At 42.1% G+C, this 15,215-nt stretch overlaps 1 long non-coding RNA gene across 1 annotated transcript in view; it reads right to left on the reverse strand.

The window, feature by feature from the left end:
* Window positions 1-15,215, reverse strand: part of LOC131807612 (uncharacterized) — a 99,306-nt gene that overhangs the window by 1,349 nt on the left and 82,742 nt on the right. The window contains exons 3-4 of the long non-coding RNA XR_009344555.1: window positions 737-842; window positions 149-508 (exon numbers count right to left, since the gene is read on the reverse strand). This is a non-coding gene — a long non-coding RNA (uncharacterized LOC131807612). The remainder of the gene's footprint in view (window positions 1-148; window positions 509-736; window positions 843-15,215) is intronic.

Below are 15,215 nucleotides of genomic sequence, written 5' to 3' on the forward strand. Positions count from 1 at the left end.
TCCCCCAGGGACCACAAGCTAGCTCACGGTGATAGCAGAAGCGTAACAAAGGAAGTCCAATCCCGTAAGTTGCTTTGAGACCTGTCTGCAACATCCCACTGGAGAAATCTGGTTCCATAGCATCAGGGGGCCTGGAAATATACTGTACCTCTTGACACAGAACCTGCCCTTCAGTGTTCCAGTAAACGGTGGCATGAGGTACCACACCCACGGTGCCAGGTGTACACTTGAACCCGCTCATCTCAGCGTGTGGTCCATAGATCGCCTCCATCAGCTCATGGGAGAAACTTCAAAACATGCCGAGTCTGATTCAGTCGGGGCAGGACGGATCCCAGAAGTCTGCGTGCTTCACAGGTGCCCCAGGTGACTGTCACGCATGCTGAAGTTGGGCGGGCACCATTCCAGATGCCGCGGCTGTTTGAGAGGGCCCAAGCATTGCAAGGAGACAAACCCCTCCCCAAACTAGGGTGCCAAGCAGCCAATCTTGGAGCTGGATGCAATGCTCTCTCTGGGGAAGCAAAATAGCTACAATTAGTTCGTTAGATTTGACTGGTTCCCAAGGGTTTTGTGCATAGCCAGAGACAAGCCTGAGCCCCAGGGCCTAAGCCAGGGCTCCCTCGTTCTCATTCAGCCTTTGGAACCCTGGCAGGGTTCTTCAACCTAAGGAATCAACATGTGGTGCCCCCCAGCCCCCACCCCCGCCCTTCCCAAGCCCCAGAGCCTGGAGAACACGTACTTCGCAGCTTGGGTCCTGAGTGGGGAACCTGGTGGCCAGCCAGCTTGTAATCCTGTCCCCTCGTCCTTGGTCATGTCAATCTCACTTATTCTGCCTGCTATATATTCTTTGGCCACAAATGTAGTAGTCAACAGTGAGAAAAGAAGAAAGAAGGAAAAAATCTCAGGTTATCTCCTAATAACAAAAATAGTTTGGTTGCATATCATTGCCCCCCTCCACATGGAAATCTCTTTTTAAGAGTTATTATAAAAGTAGCATATGTTCATTTGAAAGAACTCAATGCAAAATTGTGACATAAGGTGAAAGTCACCACCTCTCAAAGGTGCCTTATTAATATTTTCATGCTTTTCCAGACCTTTCTGCACATATATAAACTTACATACATACATACGCATGCTGATAGGCTTCCTTCCACTTAGCATCCCACTGTGGACATGCTTCTATACATGCTTACCACCATTTCCGTGGACCTCTGCTAAAATAGCGGTTAGCATTCTTGACCCCTCCCAGTACTCCTGCAACCTGGGGGTAACCTGGTTTGAGTATGTCAAGACTCAGGGGCCCTCACAGTGATGTCTCTGAGCCATCGTTAACAGGGAGGGATGCCAACACCTGTGTGCTCCAACCTGGAGACTGGCCACAGTGACCTGAACCCCCTTTCCATAGTGATTAGCCACCCAGGTGGGGTCTGGCCCTGCCTGGCCCTCCTTTCTGGCTGGACCTGGATTGTGGGCCCACATCAAGCCTCAAAGCACCTCAGTTGGACACTGATGGGTAGCTCTGGTTGGGCTTAAGATCTTCCTCTAACCCAGGAGTTCAAGCTCTCCGTGTGAACTCTGGAAGGACCTAGAAGCCCTCAGACCCTTAAGACATGACACGAGTTCACCAACACGCCATGCAAGAGGCGACGAGGGGAATTTGATTTCCTCTGGCAGGGTCTAGGGCATGCGGTAGAGATCTAACACCCACAGACAGACGACAATCACAAACCAATAACCAGAGATAGGAGCATGGCAATAAACCCATGGAAACCAGGAGAAACTGGGGAGGATTTCAGTTTCCACAGTCCCTGGATGAGCCACTGGAACAAAATAGAACTAATTATTCCAGGTCATCCAGAGTGCATGGAAGGTGAGAGAAACAGAAAAACAGATGCATAGAGAAAATAAATGGAAGGTACAAATGAATGACTGTATCGGTATATTAATAGCGATTATCTCTAATGCTAGAGAACATGAGTGATTTTTGCTCTTCATGTTCTCTATTTTCTAAGTATTATATTATTCTCATAACTTGAAAAACCCAATGACATAAGAAGGGGGGGGGGAGAGCAGAACATAGGAAAACGAAAGCAGGATAGACACGATGATAGCCAGAATGGGACCATACCCAGTGGCTTGCCATACATCTGGAGCAAAGGGTTCAAAAATTTGGTGCTGCCCAACCACCCAAGAAGGAGAACACAGCCCATTAACTTAATGTCCAAAAGGGAAAAATAAACCAGTTGCTCAGCATAAATAAAGTGTTCCTGCTACAGAGGCAAGAAGTTAATTTTTTTTTTTTCCATGAGTCCGCTTAATAAAAAGAACAGCTTAGCAGAATGCAACACTTCCCTCCCTGAAGGCTGATGGCCTCTTGCCATGGAATAACTTGGTGAAAGCTCTTTACTGGAGGACCAAATTGAAGGGGCCCCACTATAAAGTTCTCTGAAAGTCAGCTGGAGCCAGGTATAGGTATCGACACATTCTTTTGAATGACAAGGACCCTAACAGCTATACATGCCCAGAGTGGTGGGTTCATCCCTCTTTGGGGTTGCGTGGGGTGAGGCCAAGAAGCCATCTTCATCCCAAGTTCTGACCAGGGCTGACTCCATCTGATCCTACTTCCCTCTCAAATACCTAGACATTCATAAGAGCTGGAAACTTGGCTGCCAAGCCACTGAGTGACTCTGGGGGGAGTTTCCTCTGATGATGAGGCACGAGGAGCAGGAAGGACAATCATCGTCGGTGGTTGCTGCTGAATCCTGGTTTGCTGCCTAAACTAGGTGAGGGAGCCTCGGAGAAGATGAAGCAGTCCTTCCCCGCAGACGGTCTGCACTCACTCAGAAAATTGGCCAATGGTCCATTTCTACCCCCTGGGAGATGAAAGGACATTAATAAAAACCTCTTTGGGAGGAGGAATGGCAGGGAGAAGCTTGGGGTGCTGAGGTTTTGTTGCTTTCGGGCCCCCAATCTGTTCAGAGCAGCCCAGGCAGAGGCAGGGAGAGGAGAGCAGGCTGTCCTCTGAATATGGACGAGGCAGGTAAAGCAGATGCCTACCGTGTCACTTCAAGCATCCTCAGCCCTGCCTCCGATCCCCTCCGTGACTGTTGTGAGCAAGCAGCCTTCTGCTGACTCCACACAGGAGAAGCCACGGGGCGTCCGCTCAGACCTGCTCTGCCCCTTTTGCTCCTGCCCGCCAGCTTCTGATGTGTGCTCTCAGATGCCCACAGGAACCCACCTAGCAGTCCTGTGCATGCCCCCAGAAGCTTGGGGAGCTACCTGCCCATCCCCCCCACCACCTGCTGCCACCAGGGGGCAAATCTTGACCAATAGGAGAGCGGACATGTAAACAAACACTTTCTCCTTTCTTGCTTCTGAAGGCAATTCTGAGCTCTATTTCATGACTTTTTACATGGTTTCAGAACTAGCAAACAGACCCTTGCAGGAGTAGCCAACTCCATTAACACAACCTTGTATTGCTTCTCCCTCCCTCTTCTCTGATTTACACCTCCTACTCTCGTTGCTGCTTGGAATCCTATCTCCAAATAAAACCTTACCCTAGGCTTAGCTTTGACGGGGCTATTAACTAGGAAACTGGGCTAAGCTATGCACAGCACCCCACCCTCCAGCTGCTAATCTGAAGTGGGACCTTGCCAACACACACAGAAGGCTCCCAGCTGTCCACTTCAGCTTTTAATGCGGGGACAAAAATGGACTTGGTGTAAAGTGATTCATATGGGAGAATCTATAGTCCTCTCCTAGATTTATCCTATGTGTCATGTTAATTTGCTACTCAGATTTGCCTTCCCATATTTCTGCTGAAAATAGTAAGCCTGCCCAACAGACAGCAAGAAGGACCAGAAGTGGCCCCACGGGAGCCCTACTCTGAACAGAAGCACAGTGGGGTGAGTTGGCCTGTAGAGTGGGGGGATGTCTGCCCATAGAACTGGGAACATGCAGCAACATTTCCTTCCAGCCTGCCCTTGACAAGACGTGGCTCCTAACAAACCATGTAGACAGCTAGTTCCTAATGGGGGAAATGGTGCCAAGCAAAGGTAGGGAGAAGCCGTGTCCAGCCAACATTAAACATAGACACAAGCCTCTTCAGGGCTGATGAAGCTTGTATAGTGAGAGCCCCACCTCTGGCTAAGCCCCCGGTCCTCAAGATATGTCCGATTTCTCAACTATCAGAGAGCAATAACCAAGCCCCACCTCCTTCCCCTCCCCCCTCTTCCCCTGCCATGTTTTCTAGCAGCTACCAACTCTGAGCACGCTCAGAACTCCACTTACAAGGATGAGCAAACAGGAAAACATCCCCAGACACATGAAAAGATGCAGGAGTTCAAAGCCAAGGTTCACTTTGAGAAATCAGAGAAAGTGTCTGCCCATGAAATCAAGGTTCTTGCCAGGGAAAGGAAGACATTGTACAATGAATACAAATGCAGAAAAACACTAGATTTCACGACTGAGTCCAAGAATTTTTTTGTTATTGTATCCAACAAAACAAATGGCTGACAGTGTTCACCAAAATAAAACACAAATATTCAAAATCAGGAAAATAGAAAAGGGATATTATAGTGAAAAGGGAAATTATACAACATTATAAAAGGGTATTATGAACAACCCTGGAGAGTAATTTTAAAATCTTCATCAAGTAGATCATTTTGGAAAAGTATGAATGTTCCCAAAATTGGCTCAAGAAATAGAAAAGCTGAGCTGACCAGTCGTCAGAAAAAAATATTTATATTGTAAATTTTTCCCTCAAAGATACAAGGACAGATAGTGTTTTTTTTTTTTTAAAGATTTTATTTATTTGACAGAGAGAAATCACAAGTAGGCAGAGAGGCAGGCAGAGAGACAGAGAGAGAGAGAGAGGAGAAGAAGCAGGCTCCCTGCCGAGCAGAGAGCCTGATGCGGGACTCGATCCGAGGACCCTGAGATCATGACCTGAGCTGAAGGCAGAGACCTAACCCACTGAGCCACCCAGATGCCTCAAGGACAGATAGTTTTATGAGTGCACTTGGTCAAACTTTCGAACAAAAATATAATTCTTATGTTGTATGTCTTATTCTAGAACAATGCAAATGAGGGGAAGCTTCACAACTTATATTATGAATATTATGAAGTTAAAATGGCATAGATACCGAATCTGAAAAGGTACACATACACACATGCCTAAAACTTTTAGACCAGTCACATTTATAAATGCAGAGATTTCCCCCAAATTTTATTATATTTAGCTGCTTTTTAAAAATAATATACCATGTCCAAGTGGTCTATATGCCAGGAATCTAAGAGTAATTCAATATTAGGAAGTCTACAGATAAAAGGAAAAAGACATATAATCATCTTAATGCTGAAGAAGTATTTGACAAAATTTAGTATCAATTTCTGATTAAGTATAAGTCTCAGTAAGCTAGAAATTATAAGACACTTTGTTAGCATAAGTATGCTAACTTATGCTAACAAAGGAATAAGTGGTAGGCATTACTAGAATTTACCCATATCTGCTGCTCCTTTCCATCCAGACATAAAGGAAGATGACACTTTTTACCCTCCTTGAAATTAGTTGTGACAAGTCCTAGCTAATCAGTTGAGCAGAAATGATGTGTATCAATTCTATGCCAAAGTATCAAATTGCTGGGAAAAGACTCTACAGCATTTTGTTCCCTGTCTTACCAGTCAAGGAGCGATCCTGTGATCCAGATGGTACAGCCACGGAAGGGAGGAACCCCCATCAGCCTGGATCACTGAATCACCACAAGGAGGATACTTACTCCTGGGGGTTACCTGGACCTACAGAGATTTCTGGTACTTAGCCAATGAGTATCTGGAGCTCTATATGACTACGGAATATCTAATATAAATAGTCAATGTAGCCAATAACAGAGAAAAAGTAAGTGTATTTCTATTAAAATCATGAATGCCTACATTGTTGCTATTATCTAGTATTTGGCTGATGCCAATGGAGTGAATGCAATTAGACAAGAAAAAAGAAAGGTTACTACCAAGGTTGCCATTACTGTGCAAAAAATTCACCCAAAACAACCATTTTTATTTTGTTCATGATTTCTGGGTCAGGAATTAAGGGAGGGATCATCTGGCCAGTCCTTGCTTAGGATTTCTCCTTGTGGGTACAATCAGATGTCAGTTAGGGCTGTAGTCATCTTGAAGCCTTGACTGGGCAGGGTGTTCTGGATGGCTCACAAACTTGACTACTGTTGACACTGGCTGTTGGCTGGGAAACCAGTTGGGCCATCAAATAAGGTATCTACAGGGGCCCTCTCTAGTATGGAGGTCTCAGGGTAGTCAGACTCATGACCTAGACCCTGCCTTCACCGAGAGGAGTGTCCCACAATTTCTGGTGGAAGCTAAGTGATTTTTGTCTGTCCTCACCTTCAAAGTCATACCACAACACTTCTGTTGAATTCTACTGGTTGGGAGGCATGCATTGAGGTCAACCCTGATTCAAAGGAAGAGGACATCATCCTCTTTATAAAAGGAGTGTCAAATAATTTGCATATATGTTTTTAAATTGTCACGATTACTATGTAAGTGAAGGTTCAGAATTATCACAGCCAATGATGTATGCTTAGTAACCCCAAACTTATTAAGAATAATAAGGATATTCAGCAAAGGTACAACTTATAAGTATGCAGAGTAAATGGTTTCCCTATTCATACTTGCAGAATGAAGTAATGAACTAATTAATTCATTGATCGAGCATAAATTATATGTTAGGAAACATAATGAGAAAGAAATATTGTATTCACAATAGCACAAAGTATTAGAAATCTAGGAATCAGCTTTAAAAATGTAGAAGATTCCCATAAAGAAAACTACAGAGTCCTATCTCAAGACCTCAAAGAAGACAGTAATAAATGAAGAGATACAGCAGAGGGAAAGAATAATTATACTTAAAATGCCAATTCTAGCAAAATTAAAAGAATAAATTTAATTTAGTTTCAATCAAAACCCAAATGAGTCCTTTAGTAGGTAGGTAACATGAAAAAAAATCACATTAAAGTTTATCTGAAAAAAAATTAACACACAAGAACAACCAATCTTTAAATGAGCTATGGTAATTGAAACTACATATTACCAGTTGCAGGAATACATCTAATCAATTCCTTGGGACTTCTTGTCATGCTAGATATTAGGAAGACAAGTTTCACTTCTATTAAGATATAATTTGAATAAAAGTGGTTTGATATTATCAAGAATCCATGGATCAAAGGCAAGAGAAAATGAGAGGGAAAACCTCTTTGACAAAACACCAAAGCGAGTGTTTGTTGTCTTCCTTGTCTTTTGGGTTTAGTTCAGTTCAATGCATTTTACTGTATTCAGGACATCCATTTATGTTAATGTTGAAGACCTAAAGTGTTCGCATTATTCCTTTGCTTAATTTTTAATTATACAAATAACACACAAAGACATTCCCCTGGCAAAATAATGAGAACCTTACCAATGAAGTTAGGCCCTCTTTGGTCACCATCCTCAAGCCCCGGCCCCTCCCCAGTAGAAACAGAAAAGCCTTTGATCCATCTTACTAACTCTGGTGCAATGTCTCCAGGCTACCGTGAGGGCAAATAGGCTCCCAGGCACTACTCTGAGGAAAAGAAGTGGCCTTACCTGGTTGAGAACACCTCCCCTGAAAACAGAAGCAAACAGAGAGGGGCCAACATTAATATACTGACTCCTGGGCTGGGATGATGGGCAAAGCTTCTCCCAGGGTTTACACCACATACCACAATTCAGCTCCAGCTGGTTGTGTGCAAAACAAGGAGTTGGGTGAGGAATTTTCCTTGGAGGTGAATACATCTGTCTCTTCAAGATTAGCCTTGGAGAGCAATCAGCCATCACTAATGGCTCCAAGTAGGGCCGCAAGGGATACCCAGACAGTTCTGGCAACCAGTTCCCCAGAGATAATGAATTCTGACCTGGGGTTGTGGAATGAGTGCAAGCTAAAGGATCCTCAGAGAGGCACCATATGTCCAAACAGACTTTGGGTGCCTTCAGAGGGGAAATAAGCTAAGGCAACTCATGTCCTTTTTGTCAGAACCAGAAAGACAGAAGGTCCTGGTCACAAGAGCCAAAGAGAGCTACATGATATATGCAGAAAGGAAAATGTTAGCCAATTTTCTGTTATCTATGCCACTGGAGAAATAAAATATCTGAAACCATGAATGTGACCACATGAATATTATATATTCCAGACCTCTTGAAAAAAATTATTAAAACTTTTTAAAGCCAAAGGATCCAGATTTATGCCTTTATAATCCCAACCAAATAAGTCCAGAAGAAATGCCCTGTCTCTGAGGAGTGTACCCCAGACCTCTCACTGCAGCTGAACAAGCAGGCCTTGTTACCTACAAAAGTCCTCAATCCCCAAGAAGCACTTCATCTAGAATCTTACAAGCCAGCTAACTGGTCCAAAGTCATGCACTGCTTGCCAGTTCCTGAAGCAGGTTAAGAAGTTATAGGTTTTTACACTGGAGTGAGGAGTTTTGGAAAATCAGCCAACTAGAAAAAAATTCCCAGAAATGGTAGTGTAGGCCATAGGCAAGAGGAGGGCCTATGAGTTCATGTTCTCCATCAGGAAAAGAGAGGAGATGAGTGTGAGGGAAAAATGGTGGCAGAGTAGGAAGACCCTAGGCTCACCTCATGCCATCAATACAACTAGATAACTATCAAATCATCCTAAATACCTCAGAAATCAATCTGAGGACTAGCAGAACAAACCCCACAACTAAAGGTAGAAAAGAGACCACATCAAAGAAGGCAGAAAGAGCAGAGATGCAGGTTGGGAGAGAAATGGATCATAGCTGATATAGTGGGGAGGGAGCCACTGTCACAGAGAAGGGTAAGAGACAGAGGAGCACACAGGAGAGCTCACAGGCAGAACAAATCCCCATAGCAATTGGCTTGGAAATTAAGAGGGCCTGAATTTCATGAGTTCTTGCAGCCAGCAGAGCTTAAAGCCTGGAGTTTTAAAGGTCAGTAGGCTTGGCTGGGAAAGAGCCCAGAGGCACTGTGCTACTCTTGGAGAGAAGGTAGACAAACAACCCACAACACACAGCCAATAAATAACAATCTGAAGATCACCTGGGGTACAGAGTGAGAGGTTAGTTGTTCATCTCAGAGAATGTCCCAGGAAGCAGCATTCATAGAGAGACCCTTGAGGAATAAAGGAACTGGCTAGTGCCACTTTCCTCCACAGCCCCTCAGCATAAACACAGGGCCATTTGTGGGAACCAGCACAGTATGGACACTCACTACCTAACTAGCTTACACCATGCCCCACCCCACCGCACCCCTGGTGAACCTGCCCTTCCCAGTCACATTTGCCTGTTCCAGTGCAATGGGCCCCCTCCCCAGAAGTCTGGTCTAAACCCCTACCAAAACCACCTCTCCCTATTCGAGAGTTTTGCAAGGCCTTGGTTTGGTGGCAGCAGCAACAGGTCTCATATCACAAGCAGATCAGAGCACACCCAGCTGAAACACACCACATTCAGGTCAGGAACCAAACACTGCCCAAAATAGGCAGAAAACCTCTACAGACAACTGGCCTGAATGATAAAGCTGCCAGGACACAACAGCAGAGTGCATACAGCACACAGTGGAGACACTCCCAGAAGTGGCAGGAACTATAGGGGACAGGGGATGCTACACTGCATGGTACTACAGGACCTCTTCTTTAGAAGACCATTGGCCTCAGGAATAGGAGATATAGCTCACTTTCCTAACACAGAAGTAGAAATAGAGAGTTAGACAATATGAAAAGATGGAAGAATTTGTCCCAAATAAAAGAAAAAGACAAGGCCACAGTCAGAGATCTAAGCAAACAAGTATAAGTAACATGTCTGATAGAGAATTTAAATCAATGATCATAAGGATACTCGCTGGACTTGAAAAAATGGTGGAAGACATCAGTGAGACCATTAACACAGCGATAAGGAATAACAGCAGAGATAAAGGACTCAATAAACAAAATGAGAAACATGCCTGATGGAATGAATAGCAGGCTGGAAGAAGCAGAGGAACAAATCAGTGACCCAGAAGACAAAGTCATGGAAAGTAATCAAGCTGAACAAGAGAGAAAAAAGAATTATGTAAAATGGAAATAGACTTAGGGAATTCAGTGACTACATCAGCTGTAATAACATTCATATTATAGGAGACCCAAAGGGAAAAGAAAGAGAAATGGGGGGCAGAGAATGTATTTGCAGAAATAATAGCAGGAAACTCTCCTAATCTGGGGAAGGAAACAGACATCCAGATCCTGGAGGCACAAAGAAATCCCATCAAAATCAATAAATGCAGATCCACACCAAGACATATAGTAATTAAAATGTCAAAATACAGTGATAAAGGAAAAATATTAAAAAAACAAAACAAAACAAAGCAGGGGTGCCTGGGTGGCTCAGTGGGTTAAAGCCTCTGCCTTCGACTCAGGTCATGATCCCAGGGTCCTGGGATCGAGCCCCGCATTGGGCTGGCTCTCTGCTCAGCAGGGAGCCTGCTTCCTCCCCTTTCTCTCTGCCTGCCTCTCTGCCTACTTGTGATCTCTGTCTTCAAATAAATAAATAAAATCTTTAAAAAAAAAAAAAAAACAAAGCAAAAAAAAAAAAAAAAGACAGCTTACATACAAAGGAAATCCCAAAAGGCTATCAACAACTTTTTCAGCAGAAACTCTGCAAACAAGAAAGCCATTTGTATGTCTTCTTTGGAGAAGTGTCTGTTCATGTCTTCTGCCCATTTTTTGATGTGATTATCTGTTTTGTGTGTGTTGAGTTTGAGGAGTTCTTTATAGATCTTGGATATCAGCCCTTTGTCTGTAGTGTCATTTGCAAATATCTTCTCTCATTCCGTGCCTCTTTGTTTTGTTGACTGTTTCCTTTGCTGAGCAGAAGCTTTTGATCTTGATGACATCCCAAGAGTTCATTTTCACTTTGGGTTACTGTGCCTTTGGAGACATATCTTGAAAGAAGTTGCTGTGTCCAATGTTGAAGAGGTTACTGCCCATGTTCTCCTCTGATATTTTGTTAGATTCCTGCCTCAAATTGAGATCTTTTATTAATTTTGAGTTTAATCTTTGTGTATGGTATAAGATAATGGTCCAGTTTCATTCTTCTACACATAGCTGTCCAATTTTCCCAGAACCATTTATTGAACAGACTGTCTTTTTTCCACTGTATATTTTTTCCTGCTTTTTTGAAGATTATTTGCCCAAATGGCTAACAGACACATGAAAAAAAAAATATTCATCATCATTAGCCATCAGGGAGATTCAAATTAAAACCACATTGAGATACCACCTTACACCAGTTAGAATGGCCAAAATTAGCAAGACAGGAAACAACAAATGTTGGAGAGGATGTGGAGAAAGGGGAACCCTCTTACACTGTTGGTGGAAATGCAAGTTGGTGCAGCCACTTTGGAGAACAGTGTGGAGATTCCTCAAGAAATTAAAAATAGAGCTTCCCTATAAGCCTACAATTGCACTACTGTGTATTTACCCAAAAGATACAGATGTAGTGAAAAGAAGGACCATCTGTACCCCAATGTTCATAGCAGCAATGGCCACGGTCGCCAAACTGTGGAAAGAACCAAGATGCCCTTCAATGGATGAATGGATAAAGAAGATTTGGTCCATATATACAATGGAGTATTATGCTTCCATCAGAAAGGATGAATACCCAACTTTTGTATCAACATGGATCGGACTGGAGGAGATTATGCTGAGTGAAATAAGTCAAGCAGAGGGAGTCAGTTATTGTATGGTTTCACTTACTTGTGGAGCATAAAGAATAACATGGAGGACACTGGGAGAAGGAAGGGGAAAGTGAAGGGGGGGGAACACTCCAATCAAAAGACACAGGGTGACAAAATGAATAAAAAACAAGACGATTCTAAATGTTGCCTAAAAAACACTCATTATAGACCTAAAGATACCTGCAGATTGAAAGGGAAGAGATGGAGAAATATGCGTCATGCAAATGGATGTCAAAAGAAAGCTGGGGTAGCAATACTTATATTGGACAAAATAGACTTTATTTTTTTTAAGATTTATTTATTTTAGAGAGACCACATGTGAGTAGGGAGAGGAGCAGAGAGAGAGAGAGAGAGAGAGAGAGAGAGATTCTCAAGCAGACTCCACACTGAGTGCAGAGCCTGACTCAGGTTTCAATCCCACAACCCTGGGATCATGACCTGAGTCATGATCAAGAGTCAGATGCTTAACCAACTGAGCTACCCAGACTCCCCTGGACAAAACAGACTTTTAAAAAAGACCATAATAAGAGACAAAGCAGGACACTATATAATAATAAAGGGGACAATCCAAAAAGAAGAGATAAAAATTGTAAATATTTATGCGCCCAACACAGGAGGATCCAAATAAATAAAACAGTTAATAACAAACACAAAGGAGCTCACCAGAAGTAATACAAATAATAGTAGGGGACTTTAACCTTCCACTTACATGAATGGACAGATCATCTAAACTGAAAATGAACAAGGAAACTGTGGCTTTGAATGACACACTGGGACAGATGAATTTAACAGATATATTCAGGATGTTCCATCCTAAAGCAGCAGAATACACATTCTTTTTAACTACACATGGAACATTCTCCAGAATAGACCACATACTAGCCTACAAAACAAGCCTCAATACAATTTCAAAAAGATCAAAGTCATACCATGCATATTTTCTGACCACAACCCTATGAAATTATAAACCAACCACAAGGAAAAATCTGGAAAGACCACAAATACATGGAGGCTGAATAACATGCTATTAAACAATGAAGAAGCCAACCAGTACATAAAAGAAGAAATAAAAGAATACATGGAAACAAACAAAAAATGAAAACACAACAGTCCAAAACCTTTGGGATGCAGCAAAAGCTATTCTAAGAGGGGCGTTAAGAGTTATACAGACCTATCTCAAGAAGCAAGAGAAATCTCAAACAAACAACCTACCCTCATCTCTAATGGAGCTGGAAAAAATAACAACAAACAAAACCTAAAACCAGCAGAAGGATGGAAATAATAAAGATAGAACAGAAATAAATGATACAGAAACTTAAAATGCAATAAAACAGAGAATGAAACCAGGATCTGGTTCTTTGAAAAAAATCAATAAAATTGATAAACCTCTATCAAGACTACCAAGAAAAAAAAAATGAAATGACTCAAATAAAATCACAAACAAGAGAGAAAAAATAACAACTGATACTATCGAAACACAGCGGTAAGAGACTATGATGAAAAACTCTATGCCAACAACTTGGACAACCTAGAAGAAATGGATAAATTCCTAGAAACATAACAACTACCAAAACTGAAACAGGAACAAGTAGAAAATTTGAACAGACTGATAACCAGCAAAGACATTGAGTCAGTAATCAAAACACTCTCAAGAGACAAAAGTCCAGGACCAGATGGCTTCACAGGCAAATTCTATCAAATATTTCAAAAAGAGTTAACATGTATTCTTCTTAAAATATTCAAAAAAAATAGAAAAGAAAGGAAAATTTCCAAATTCATTCTGAGAGACCAGCACTGTCCTGACACCAAAATGTGACAGAGACACCACAAAGAAGAGAACTACAGAGCAGTATCTCTGGTAAACATAGAGGCAAAAATCCTCAACGAAATACTAGAAAACTGAATCCACAAATGCATTTTTTTAAAAAAGCCATTCATCACAAACAGGTGGGATTTATTCCCAGGTTGCAAGGGCAGTTTCATATTTGCAAATCAAGCAACATGATACAGCAGACGAATAAGAGAAAGGATAAGAACCATATGATCATTTCAATAGACACAGAAAAGGCATTTGACAAAGTACCACCTCCATTCATGATTAAAAAAAAAAAAATCTGGGATGCCTGGGTGGCTCAGTGGGTTAAAGCTTCTGCCTTCAGCTCAGGTAATGATCTCAGGGTCCTAGGATCGAGCCCTGCATCGGGCTCTCTGCTCAGCGGGGAACCTGCTTCTCTCTCTCTCTGCCTGCCTCTCTGCCTCCTTGTGATCTCTGTCTGTCAAATAAACAAAATCTTTAAAAAAAATTTCAACAAGGTAGATTTAGATGGACTATATCTCAATTTAAGAAAGGTCTTAAGTGAAAAACCCACTGCAAAATCAACCTCAATGGAGAAAAACTGAAAGCTTTTCCCCTAAGGTCAGGAACAAGATAAGGATGTCCATTCTCATCAGTTTCACTCAACATAGTACTGGAATCAGACAACAAAAAGAAATAAAAGGCATCTAAATCAGTAAGGAAGAAGTAAAAATTTTACTATTTGCAGGTAACATGATACTATGTATAGAAGACCTAATAGACTCCACCAAAAAACTGCTAGTCCTGATAAATGAATTCAGTGAAGTCACGGGATACAAAATCAACGTACAGAAATGCCTTGCATGTCTATATACCAATGACAAAGCAGCATAAAGAGAAATTAAGAAAAAAAATCCCATTTAAGTTGCACCCATAATAATAAGATACCTAGGAAGGAACCTAACCAAAGAGGTAAAAGACATGTCCTCTGAAAACTACAAAAGACTCATGAAAGAAACTGAAGATGATGACAAAGAAATGAAAAGATACTCTGTGCTCCTGGACTGGAAGAACAAATATGGTTCAAATGTCTGTAGCACCCAAAGCAACATACACCTTTAATGCAAACCATATCAAAATACCGACATTAGTTTTTATTTTTTATTTTTTTAAAGATTTATTTATTTATTTGACAGGCAGAGATCACAAGTAGGCAGAGAGGCAAGCAGAGAGAGAAAGAGAGATGGAAGCAGGCTCCCTGCTGAGCAGAGAGCCCGATGTGGGGCTTGATCCCAGGACCCTGAGATCATGACCTGAGCCGAAGGCAGCGGCTTTAACCCACTGAGCCACCCAGGCGCCCCCCAACATCAATTTTTAGAGAACTAGAACAAATAATCCTCGAATCTGTATGGAACCACAAAAGACTTTGCCTAAATAGCCAAAGCAATCTGGAAAAAGAGAAGCAAAGCTGAAGGCATCACAGTTTCAGATTCAAATTATTTTACAGAGCTGTATCAATCAGAACAGTATGGTACTAGTACAAAAAAACCATACATATAGATCAATGAAACAGAACAGAAAATATATAAATAAACCTACAACTATAGGGTCAATTAATCTTTGACAAAGCAGGAAAGAATATCCAATG

The sequence above is a fragment of the Mustela lutreola genome, chromosome 9, assembly GCF_030435805.1.
Source record: "Mustela lutreola isolate mMusLut2 chromosome 9, mMusLut2.pri, whole genome shotgun sequence".
Classification (NCBI taxonomy): Eukaryota; Metazoa; Chordata; class Mammalia; order Carnivora; family Mustelidae; genus Mustela; species Mustela lutreola.